The following is a 12,088-nucleotide window of genomic DNA, read 5'->3' as shown; positions in this document are numbered from 1 at the left end:
TCCGGGTCGGTCGGTCGGGGGGTCGGGTCGGGTCGTGTGCGGGGTCGGTCGGTCGGTCGGTCGGTCGTCGGGTCGGATCGGTCGGTTCGGTCGTCGTCGGTCGGTCGGTCGGTCGGTCGTCGGTCGGTCGGTTCGGGTCGTCGGTCGGTCGGTCGGTTCGGTCGGTCGTCGGGTGGTCGGGTCGGTCGGTCGGTCGGTCGGTCGGGTCGTCGGTCGGTCGGTCGGTCGTAGGTCGGTCGGGTCGGTCGGGTCGGTCGGGTTCGGTCGGTCGGGGTCTGGTCGGGGTCGGTCTGTTCGTCGGTCGGTCGTGTCTGGGGGTTGTGTTGTCGGGTCGTTCGGTCGGGTCGGTCGGGTCGGTCGGATTCGGAGCGCGGGGTCGGGTCCGTGGTCGGGTCGGGATCGTTCCGGTCGGTCGGTTCGGCGTCGGTCGGTCGGATCGGCTCGGGTCGGCGGTCGGTCGGTCGGTCGGTCGGTCAGTCGGTTCGGCTCGGTGTCGGTCCGGATCGGTTCGGTCGGGTCGGAGGTCGGTCGGATCGGTGGGGTCGGGGTCGGTCGGTGTTCGGTCGGTCGGTCGGTCGGTCGGTCGGTCGGTCGGCGTCGGTCGGTCGGTCGGTTCGGGGGGGCTCGGTCGGTCGGTGGTCGGTCGGTCGGGGTCGGGGAGGGTCGGCTTCGGTCGGTCGTCGGTCGTCGGAGACGAGTCGGTCGGGTCGGGGTCGGTCGGTCGGTCGGTCGGTCGGTGCTCGGTCGGTTCGGTGTCGGTTCGGTCGGGTCGGATCGGTCGGTGGTCGGTCGGTCGGTTCGGTCGGGTCGTGGTCGGTCGGTCGGTCGGTTTCGGTCTCGGTCGGGTGTCGGTCGGTCGGGTCGGTCCGGTCGGGGTCGGTCGGTCGGTCGGTCGGGTCGGTCGGTCGGTCGGTCGGTCGCTCGGTCGGGTCGGTTCGGTGTCGGTCGGGTCGGTCGTCGGTCGGTCGGTGGTCGGTCGGTCGGCTCGGTCGGCGGTCGGTCGGGGTCGGTCGGTCGGTCGGTCGGTCGGTCGGTCGGTCGGTCGGTCGGGTCGAGTCGGTCGGTCGGTCGGTCGGTCGGGTCGGTCGGTCGGAGGTCGGTCGGTCGGTCGGGTCGGTCGGTAGGTCGGTCGGTCGGTCGGTCGGTCGGTCGGTCGGTCGGTCGGTCGGGTCGGTCGGTCGGTCGGTCGGTCGGTCGGTCGGTCGGGTCGGTCGGTCCGGTCGGTCGGTCGGTCGGTCGGTCGGTCGGTCGGTCGGTCGGTCGTCCGGTCGGTCGGTCGGTGCGGTCGGTCGGTGGTGTCGGTCGGTCGGTCGGTCGGTCGGTCGGTCGGTTCGGTCGGTCGGTCGGTGGCTCGGTCGGTCGGTCGTCGTTCGGTCGGTCGGTCGGTCGGTCGGTCGGTCGTTCGGGTCGGTCTGTCGGTCGGTCGGTCGGTCGGGTCGTCGGGTCGGTCGGTCGGTCGGTCGGTCGTCGGTCGGTCGGGATCGGTCGGTCGGTCGGTCGGTCGGTCGGTGTCGGTGGTCGGTTCGGTCGGTCGGTCGGTCGGTCGGTGGTCGGTCGTCGGTCGGTCGGTCGGTCGGTCGGTCGGTCGGTCGGTCGGTCGGGTCGGGTCGGTCGGATCGGTCGGTCGGTCGGTCGGGTCGGTTCGGTCGGTCGGTCGGTCGGTCGTTCGGTCGGTCGGTCGGTCGTCGGTCGGTCGGTCGGTCGGTCGGCTCGGGTCGGTCGGTCGGCTCGTCGGTCGGTCGGTCGGTCGGTCGGTCAGGTGGTCGGTGGTCGGTCGGTCGGTCGGTCGGTCGGTCGGAGGTCGGTCGGTCGGTCGGTCGGTCGGTCGTGGTCGGTCGGTCGGTCGGTGTCGGTCGGTCGGTCGGTCTCGGTCGTGGTCGGGTCGGTCGGTCGGTCGGTCGGTCGGTCGGTCGGTCGGTCGGTCGGTCGGGGTCGGTCGTCGGTCGGTAGGATCGGTCGGTCGGTCGGTCGGTCGGTCGGTCGGGTCGGGTCGGTCGGGGTCGGTCGGTCGGTCGGTCGGTCGGTCGGTCGGTCGGCTCGGTCGGTCGGTCGGTCGGTCGGTCGGGGTCGGTCGGTCGTTTGTTTGTTTGTTTGTTTGTTTGTTTGTTTGTTTGTTTTCGCCTAAATTCTGCGCGATAATATCAGGCTTTGATTCCTTCTCTCTGTGACCAGCCCGGTCCCACTTGGGTATGTGCCAACTCCAAGGGCACAACAACAACAAGGCTACAGCGGCTGCAGGCTTGCTGTGCACTGTGGGGCTTGTGCTGCGCATTTTTCCATCGCGTGCTATCAACAGCGCCGTCTCCAGATTTCGCTTATCTGGGTTTAATGCCCCAAAGCGATTCATGCTAAGAGGGACGCCGTAGTGAAGGGCTCCAGAAATTTCGACCGCGTGGGATTCTTTAACATGCACTCACATCGCACAGGACCCTCTTGAATTTCGCCTCCATCGAAATTCGACCGCCGCGGCCTGGAGTCGTCTCCAGAGGGCGCAACCGACATTAGACGGGCCGTTCCCTTCCGGGCAGGTCACTATACAGTATATTTCTACTACGAGCAAGTCAAAGTGCAGATTAAACGGGTCCGAAGTTGCTTCGTACCCTGAGCCGCGGGCTCATGTCTCCACGCCAGTGCGGAGCAGATCGTTCATGTACTTAAGACAAACGCGCTAGGAGTTCCGTGAGGCGATAAAGCTCGCTCCCTGTCTCTCCTTTGCTTTCACACATTCTGTATACCGATTGAGCTCATTCGATATTTAATGTTTGCAGATAGGAGCACGCCGGCCCGTGCGATGAAAGAGAATATCTGTTTAATTTGCTACTTCATGGTAGTGAGTGTGTGGCGCGACACTCTTTTTACTCGATGCTGGCTTCAGTGGCCACCGGCTTCTCTGCAAGCGCATGAGGCAGATAAGACGAACCTTCGTTGTTTCCATTTGTCAAAAATTATAGGCAACGAAGATGAAAGTAAGTGGACTGTTTCATTACGAGACGACGCTCAGAGCTTCGCAAATTTTTCAACAGACATTCTGCAGGCTGTCTAAAGAACTTTTTGTGAGGAGATTGCGTCCAGGGATATCAGCGGTGTCACCGAGGGTCTTCGTGGTGCCAGCGGAATACGCATGGCGCCGCACGTATCGCCTGGTTTCACTGACATTGAATCGAAATTAAAGTCGGCGATAAGGGTTTCTCTTTCGCGAGGCCGATATCATCGGGCAGTAATATATACCGCTCCCCCGGAACAGCATGCAGCGCAGGAACCTTGATCGACCCGCTGGTACTTTCCGAAAGCTACGCCATTTTGATGCGCAAGTAGCTAATCTTGTTCAGGCGATGTTGCTGCACATTACTCGCTGTTGCGACAAGCGTGAAGGGATTACCACACGCGCGTTGCGAAACCGCGAGATGCCGAACTGTTTACAATCGCAACGACCTTCGGCACCGCTGTGGGAGAGTTGGTGCACTCGTTCAGCTTCCTGGTTGCACTCCACGTAGTTCTCGCGATTTTCTCATCATATTTCATGTAATGATTGCAATATGAAGCTAAAAAAGGAAGAAGACACATCGAAAAACCTTGTGCTGCTGCGATAACACCTGTGTTTGTGTGTGAGGCCAGTTTATACTATGCGCCGCTTTAGTGTAATGCCCTTCCCGTGGAGTAAAAGTGGTGTCGGCAGTATTGATTCCGGGAAGCATTTAACTCTGCTTTTTATTTTGGCCCACTTAAGCAGTTCTAACTCTCTTAATACGTTGCCGTTCAAGAGGAACGACAGATATGTTAAAAGATCCCCCTCTGCCCCGTATTTAAGCGTAGGAAAACACGAAGAGTGGATCACGGGGAAAATGGGTGCTTTGTTCAGCTGCAGCCACGGGCTGCGACTGTACACCTCTTTCACCCTAGCAACGTTTCTCTCTCTCAAGTAAATAAAGAACTCTGAAAGGAGAATGTGGATAACTGTATGATTTCTTTCGATTATTCCATCCTTAGAGTCCGTTTGGTAGATCCTGGCGATAGCGGCGTGGCATCTCCTGAGACAATGAGGAAAGTCGAAAATGTATCTCAGTAGAATCGTCAAGCTGTCCCGGCTGGCGCTGGTTCTAAATAAAGCTGCTAATTCGACGTAAATGGGAAAGGCTATACGGAGGTGCTCAATTAGTTCGAAATGCCGCGGTGCGTTATGCGTGCAAAAGGCTTCGAGAAGGACCACGCGCGGGCAAGGCAGTAAAGGCGCTCTGATTAAAGACCACGCGGCCAGACGTGTCAGCGCCCCTGCTTGCGGTGGCCGCGACTTGCAATCGCTCGCCACGGACGTGCCAGCTCTGCGCAGGACAAGAGAGAGAGAAAAAAAAAAACTTCGCGCACGCGGGTTATTACGCCAGTTCCAGGACCGCCCGGGGCCCGTCATAGGCGGAGGTGGCAGGGGGTGGAGGGGGGAGGGTTGGAATGGGCGCGCGTTCTGGCTTTGGCTGCGTGACCTCGATTGTTTCAGCATTTTCACTCGATCTGTTCACCTGTTTCCGTTATTCTTCCTTGCTCTATAGTTTCGCCTCCTAGCTTTAAAGTTGTGCTGTGGAGCACCCTCTCCAGGAGCAACCGTTATGTGCAAGCATGGGAGAGTTTGACATTGCCAATACCGCTAGGCGTTGTTGCGTTCGTGCGGCTTTGGCGCACGCAGAGGACACGAATAAAACCGTTATCGCCATTAAGTTCTAGCCACGCTTATGATGCAGAAATTAAAAATATATTTCCATCTCGCAAAACAACCGCCATGGATTACAGCGGGCCTTTTTTAATGCGTTCTTTGCTTATATGTATAGGATTTCTGCAGCACGGCAATGTTTCTCCGTGTTAATCGAGTCAAGTCAGGCGTCAAGCTATCCGCAGTTGCATCGCGAAAAGTCCCGACGACGAACGAGAATCGTTAGCTGGCGATGAAGCAGGATAAAAAAAAAAGGTGGAAAAGTCAGACGTAAACGAGTGGGAAAATCAGCACTGTGTACTACGCTCATCGCAGGCGTTTGGATTTTTCCCATGAGATTTTGGCTCGGCGCGTGCGACCGACGCAGGAGATTGAGTGCCCGCACTGAAGGTCACGGTTGTCCACACGCAGAGAGCTACATGGATCCTTGGTTGTGTCGCGTATGAAGGACTGTGGCAAGAAACTGCTAACAAACGGGCTGATTCCCGAATACAATATTCGCGCACTAGCCTCATGGAATTATTTCTTTTCTTTCTTTTTTTTAGAAAACAGTTTAAAAAAAAAGCAGCAGTCTCGTGGAATACACATCTTTGAAAACGAGTAAATGGTGGCTTAGTTTGGTGTGTTGATGGGAATTCCTAAAGAATGGATAGGGTCGCTATACGGGCCAAACTAGGTCTGGAATCTATGTTAGTGCACTCACGCAGGCAGAGAGTAAAGCGAAACATCCCGATGACCATTTCGTTGTGATTTTGTTCCTGTTGCCGTTCTGTGTTTTTTTTTTTTTTTTTGCAAGACAGAGAAGTGCTGCGGCGAAGACCAATCCACCGCAGTCTTCGAACTTACTTTTCAGCCTTTAAAGGCGCTTGAAGTTTTCTCGCTGTCGAGGTGGAACCCGTTCTATAACTGCTGATTGACTATTCCTCTAACACGAGTCCGCAATGCTCACTGCCGCTTCGTTCTTTCATAAGCCGACGTCGTCACACTTCCAGACTGTGGCACTGTGCCATCGTCGTCGCAGGAGGTCGGAATGGCCTGATATCAGTGTAGCTGCGCTCGTTTCCCTCTGGGGACGCCTTTTATCGCCCGTCGCCGGCGTAAACTGCCGATGAAAGGCGCCGATAATACGGCTTTGTTTCTGGCATCGCGTTGATCGCCGTTAATCCTCCTACGCGCCGTTAACGCTTCAGCGTTCGCGCATCCCGCATCTGGCGTCATCTTCTCTCCAGCGCGTTTTCTTCTTTTTTTGTTTCCCCGTCGCTTTGCGTCCTCGCTCTAATCTCTCGCTGTCGGCGTTCCACGCTACAGCGACACACTGGCGGCGATCCAGGTTGTGTACCGCGCACGGCGATGCCCGAGCGCTTGGCGCTGCTGCTTCACTGCGAAACTTGGATGCATTGCGCAAAAGCGCATTGGCTGCGGGATGAGGGACGGCTGCGTCCACGGGTGTTACTTTACGTCATCAAGACGCGTGTCTTGTCTAACTAGAACCTTACTCGATGCAGTACACGTTACACCTAGCTTGCTTCGTGGCGAATTCCAAAGTACCTTTTGCACGTGAACACTATTCATGTTTGTGCGTTGTCTTGCCTATCGAGACTTGTGTGCACGGGTTCTAGGCAGTCACTAGCGAACTGCTTTGTGACATAAGTCCCTGGTTAGAGCTAAAGGCAGCTGTAGCTCCCGGAAGGGTGCGCAGTTTTATCAGAGTGGAGCGTTGAACGCTGTATCTGTGTCAGAAAAGGTAACTTGAATGTTCTAAGCACAAAGTACAGTGGTCCGGCAGAGGTGGTGTCAGCAACCCCATTCCCACCTTGTCTAGATTTTTAGTACATAAGAAGTTACACTCGTTAGCACAGGCTCCACGGATGCATTATAATCACTGTATTTGCGTGAAGCATGTATGGATTCGAGCAGTGCCTCATGGAAATGCAACCGCACGCTCTGGTAATTTGTAAAATTGCAGATTGGGTCCGATCACGGTGCAAACTTGCCTCGCCATTGCAATGGATGTGGGTGTTATCTATTGTTCAGCAATGTAACGATTCCTGGTAGAGGCAAGGGAAAACAAGAGCGGGAAATCTTGCAAGCGTGCCATATCAGTTTGTCAGGCCATGATTGCATTAGCACAAGCTCGGTGCGCTTACTCGAGAAAGAATTCGCTTCTTTATTTCGGTCACGGTAGGTGTGTTTCTTGTGTGTCGATTGTGCTGTGATTTGCGATGCTGCTGTTGCGCATGCTCGGCTGGCCTTGCTGGGACTATGTCTTTTCTAATAAATTTAAGTTGCTAGTCCAGTCGTTCTGGCGTGAACACTCCTTCTCTTGTCTTTTGTGACTGGTTATTTTCAATTTTCAGATTGTGGAGTTTTAAACGTCCCGAAGTGGCGCATGGGCTATGAGGTACTCAGTAGGGGAGAGCTCCGGGTCAATTTCGACCACCTGGTGTTCTTTAACGTGCACTGACATCGCGCAGCACACGGGTGTTTCGCTTTCATTGAAAGCGACCGCTGCGGCCAGGATTGGACCCGGGCCTCCGGCACATGTAAACCCAGAGCTTTAACCACGGAGCCGCCGTGGCGAATAAATTGTTATTCGATGGTTAGTTAAACCGATTTGGCCAGAAGCACGCCTCCAGACTTTCGCTGAGTGGAAAGTTACCGGGAGGACTAATTTTAATGAACATTTAAAGAGGAGGAATTTGTTTTGCTGGAGCCGAAATACCTCATCTGAGATATGCGCGCTTTATCAGCTCTTTTTACTTGTACTTGAATCGCCACGAGTTGTGCTGCGTCGCCTTTAGCTTTTATTTCATCAGGCCGGCCTTTAACGTCTTTTTTTTTTTTCTCAAAACAGTCTCTCTCTCCCTCTTTTGTTTATCACTGCAGTGGAGAGCCGATGAAACCGCAAGAGCCCACGCTTTTGCAGCTCTTCTTGCGGTCGTGTGAAATTACATTCGGGCCATTGCAAGCATGCGCAAGTAGCCACGAGGTCCGCGCGTTGCCTTTCGAGGAGGAGAAATACTTGCGCTTTCAAGCGAGCTGTCTTTGTTTAGCGTCGTTTTTTGTTCTCTGGCACGCGGAACTGAGACAAGTTTGAGTCGCCTCTTCAGCGCGTTTGTCCGACGAACAGAAGCCAAGGGCTTTTGCCATTGAACTGTCCAGCAGCCGCGTTCTGTTGCCTTCCGTCGTATCTCCTTTTTTATCTCTCCGTCTCTCGCGATTTCCTCCGAGGCATTGCATAATTCGGTTTCCCCGAGGCTGCCTTCGCGAAGGTTCCGCCGTCCAGCTTATCTGGCCGCCTTTCATTACAAGCCGAGCACCTTTGGGCGCAGATAACGCTCGTGACGCGTGCGCGGCAATGCTTCCGCCGTCGGAGATCCCCCCCCCCCCCCCCCCCCCCCCGTTCCCTCCCTTGGACGCGGGCGGGCGCTGCTGAATGATCTCCGCGCTTGGCGCTGAACCCTTCGCCGCCGGCCAGTGAGAGCGCGTCTCGCCACCCTGGCAGCTGTCACGCCGTCCACCGCCGAGTGAGGGAGAGGGCGAGGGGAGGACGCTGGGGAGCGTGGAAAAACGTTTTGCGTCTCGCCACGCGACGTCTGGAAAGCCCTTCCTCGTCATTCGTGGTTTCCCGGTGCCGTTCTTCGCGCGCCCGCTAATAGGGAGTCTGTCACGTCGCCTCTGCATGGTTTCCTCGGACCTTGGAGTGAGCTGGACTGAAGCGTAGCGTGCAGGCAAGTACTTAGTTTTGTTTTCTTGAGCCTTGAAAATTGGTTACGTTTGGTCATATGTGCCCGGAATCCAGCGTCTGAAGAATGCCGTGTGTTGGTCGCGCCGCATGCCGATCATGCCCGCTGGGGATCGCTGATAAGGCTGGGTTCGTACGACTGTCTGTTGCAACTGTCATATCGCTCTTCCGGCTTGTGGCGTCAGCGCGGATGTTGACGAATAAGAACGTGCCATGCGATGATCCTTGCGGACTGCTTGTGTTACGACTGTTATCTGATCGTAGCCTAAATGACAGCCGTGTGCCTGAATGGTGGCTGAACGTGACCCATTAAAGGTGCTCTGTGATTTTGTTCACAAACACCCTATATGATGTCGGCATGCGAAGGCATGCGAAGACTGACAACAGGTCCTGATTGGTAGTACAATAGGCGGGATGGGTGTGCAGAAAGTAAAAGGCGCATAGCTGTCTCATTCTCGGTGGACACCCGAACCGTGAGGGTAGGAATAAAGGAGGCAGTGAAAGAAGTGTATCGCAGTACAACACTTTTCTGGCCGAGTTGGTGCATAGCTTGAGCAGATAAAGCGCTTGTCCTGTCGTCCTTTACTCTGCGTTTCTTGTTCTCAAGTGAAAGAAAGTAAGAAAGAGGCGTCGCCGCGGAGGGCTCCGGATTTATTTCGACCGCCTGGGATTCTTAAACGAGTACGCACACCAAATTTCGGTTGCGTGTTTGTAATGATGCGTAAGTCATTACTATACATGAATCATCGCGTGGTATTAGCCCACGCATGCCGAAAAACTTATGATTGAATTTCTTCTTCTCTCACTTTTTCGTTTTCAACAACCGAGCGATGGCTATGACGCCGAAGGTCAGTTTTGGTCACGTTAGCTCGAAGAAGGCCCTGATATAATATCCGCTTCTTCACTCGCTGTTGTGATTTCGGCTGTCAAGGCAGGCTGGGTATAGCTTGGTAATGAATTAAAACAACGGAGCAGCGATTAAATCGCCTTTTTTTAATGCCCCATTTGACCTATACTACATGATGTCAAAACATCATAGTCATTGCTTTGCTGAGTGGAGCTTCGGGAGGATGGAGGTGTGTGTAGCGGGGGAGGGGGCTCGTAGGTGGGAGAGATGCATTTTTACTGGTGGATGCCCGAAAGATGGCCGCTAGGGTTGCCGGAGGGCGGAGGCTTCAGTCATCTACCAAAGTTTACGGGATGCGAGTTCGCAGGTGAAAAAAAAAAGATAATGAATGAATGAATGTTTATTTCGATTTTTGCCTTACAGAAAGCGTGGGGTGACGAAATAAAAGCGGTTCGCAACAACCGCTTGACGTGCTTCGTCACCCGAAAAAGTCGACGGTGACAGCAGCGGCAGTTTTTGCGGCATACAAATAACAATTCACATCTCAAACAAAACAGACTGTGCTGTAATGCAGGTAGGGGGGTAGATATATTAAACAATGACAAGGGAAGAAAAAATAACGGTTAACATATGTATTTCAGTACTAATACAACCTAATCAATAAAAGTTTCACGAAGTGCACGAAAAGACATTTTGTTTATATTGTTATAAAGAGAAGAGTTCAAACATCTTGGTAGTATATATTTTAGCATAGCAAAACATAGTTAGTTCTACATCTTGGTACCAAAAACATTTCAGTGTTTCTAGTGGTATATGGCGTGTTGTGGCACCAGCTGCACAATACGGGACAAAAAGGGGTCATTTCTTGCCGTTTGCTTTTTGTAAAAACAGGCAAACCTGTACTCAAACAACCTAGGAGCTGGAATTATTTTGTATTTTATTCGTATGGGATGAGCTGGGACGTCATAGCAGCAATTTGTAATTACTCGTAGCATTTTCTTCTGTTGAGGAAAAAGCTTTTGCAAATTGGACACTGTGGTATTCCCCATACCAAATAACAGTACCCTAAGTATGAGAAAAAGAATGCACAGTAAAAGTCAAGTTTTGTTTTTTTAGATAAGATATATATATTGCGAGAGACGACACTTATGAATTTAGAATGCTTGATGCAGACCTTGTTTATGTGAGTATGCCATGACACCGAAGGGGTAAAGTCTTCGCCAAGTGATGTGAATGATTGAACATATTCAATTTGTGTGCCACTGAAAAAGATAGGTGGTGCATTCCCTACCAACTTGCCCTTAGCATGAAATATGATCGCCTTTGTTTTTTCCTTGTTCACTGTCAAGGAGTTTGAGGATGACAATTCCCTCAGAGCAGTCAATACTATGTTCGCTGAATAGGTTAATTGATTAATATCAGTGGAGCAGCAAAACAAACTGGTGTCATCAGCACAAATACTAAATTTTATCTCGTTGTTTATATTAGTGATGTCATTTACATATAAGTTAGAAAGTATAGGACCCAAGAGACTATCCTGTGGCACGCCATTCGAAATTTGTAGGACATCAGAGCGGCAATTATTGATGACAGCATACTGTGAACGCGAGGACATATATGAGGACATATTGTTTCGCGGTTAGGCAAAGCAACTGAATAAAAATCATAGAAATAACATGGGACGTATGTGCTCTATCTGCTGGAATGTGCACCAGCTGACCGACTATCGAGGCAACGCAGAAATTATGTTTTCTATGAACTCGCATCCCGCAAATGTTTGTCCTTGACTACGTACGCACGCACAATGGCTTTTTCTCCCTAATGAGTATGCTGCTAACGCCGTAAAAGAAAAAAAAAAGGGGGGGGGGGGGGGGGGGGGGGATCGTTCAGCACGTCTGAGCCATTCCTGGCCGTGTCAAAACAGCACGCAGGCCGCGAAGGACCTTGAGAGATGTGTCGTCTCCTGGCAGCAGTACAAGTAAGCACTGGTTCGGCACTTCCTGCAGCGACGCATCGATCCTCCTCCGTCCGCCGCTGCACTTGTCCGCGCGCTTGCAGTGGCCGCCATTGTTTTCGCGTCACCTACAGATCCAGCTCGCTGTGGCCGCGAAGATTTGTCGCGGAAATGCCGACCACCCGCCTTGGCCTGATGCATTTCCTTTCACTGTGCTGAACTGCCCGTCTACGTTGGCCACTCTATATTTTCTTCTGAAGCATGTGCAGTCTTTTCCAAAAGTAACCGGGCACAGGTGTTTCCTTTCTTAGCCGCGTAGCAAAGCACTAATGGCAGCCCTTAAGCTCTGATTCTGTGTAGAGTATAAGGTGAGCCCTAGCTTGTCCTCACGTTTTGGCGCCTTTCGGTCTTTAGGGGTGCCGTAAAGGCTCCGTTATGTGGTCGAGAAGCGAAAACCTGTTGCTTGGTTACTTTTGGCAAAGAGGACACTATGTACAGTCTTGGGCAAAAGTTCTCGGTCTCGGAATGTTCTTTTGTGCCGATTGTGGAGCACTCCCGGCGACCAAAGGTCCTTGAAAGTCTAGGACCATCTATGGTTCCTCTCGCCCTGCGGAAGTTTACGACTTGACGGGTGCGCCTTGAACCCTCTACTACATGTATTGAAAAGCTAACCCCGCGGCCTAAAGACTTTTCACGGGGGGGATGTACATCCAGCGGTACCTGACGTGACATAGTGTTTGCTGCGCTGTAACTCGTTTTCCATTTCCTGGTAAATCAAAACGCGCCAGCCATACACAGAGCCGAAGCGCCGTGAACACCGCTCTCGCGTCCGAAAAACCGAGT

At 53.3% G+C, this 12,088-nt stretch overlaps 1 protein-coding gene across 3 annotated transcripts in view; it reads left to right on the top strand.

The window, feature by feature from the left end:
• The window catches only part of Ndae1 (Na[+]-driven anion exchanger 1), a 207,260-nt gene that overhangs the window by 56,822 nt on the left and 138,350 nt on the right, over positions 1-12,088 (top strand). The window contains exon 1 of one of the 3 annotated variants that reach the window (XM_089543779.1): positions 8,126-8,430. The exons of the other annotated variants lie outside the window; for them this stretch is intronic. The gene's annotated coding sequence lies outside the window, so the exon portion shown is untranslated. Of the gene's footprint in view, positions 1-8,125; positions 8,431-12,088 lie in introns of those variants that run through there. 3 annotated transcript variants of the gene reach the window in all.

Source organism: Amblyomma mixtum, chromosome 5 (assembly GCF_055824585.1).
Source record: "Amblyomma mixtum isolate Tamu chromosome 5, ASM5582458v1, whole genome shotgun sequence".
NCBI classification, from domain to species: domain Eukaryota; kingdom Metazoa; phylum Arthropoda; class Arachnida; order Ixodida; family Ixodidae; genus Amblyomma; species Amblyomma mixtum.
The sequence above is the reverse complement of the archived record's forward strand: the minus strand, read 5'-3'. Positions and strand labels throughout refer to the sequence as shown.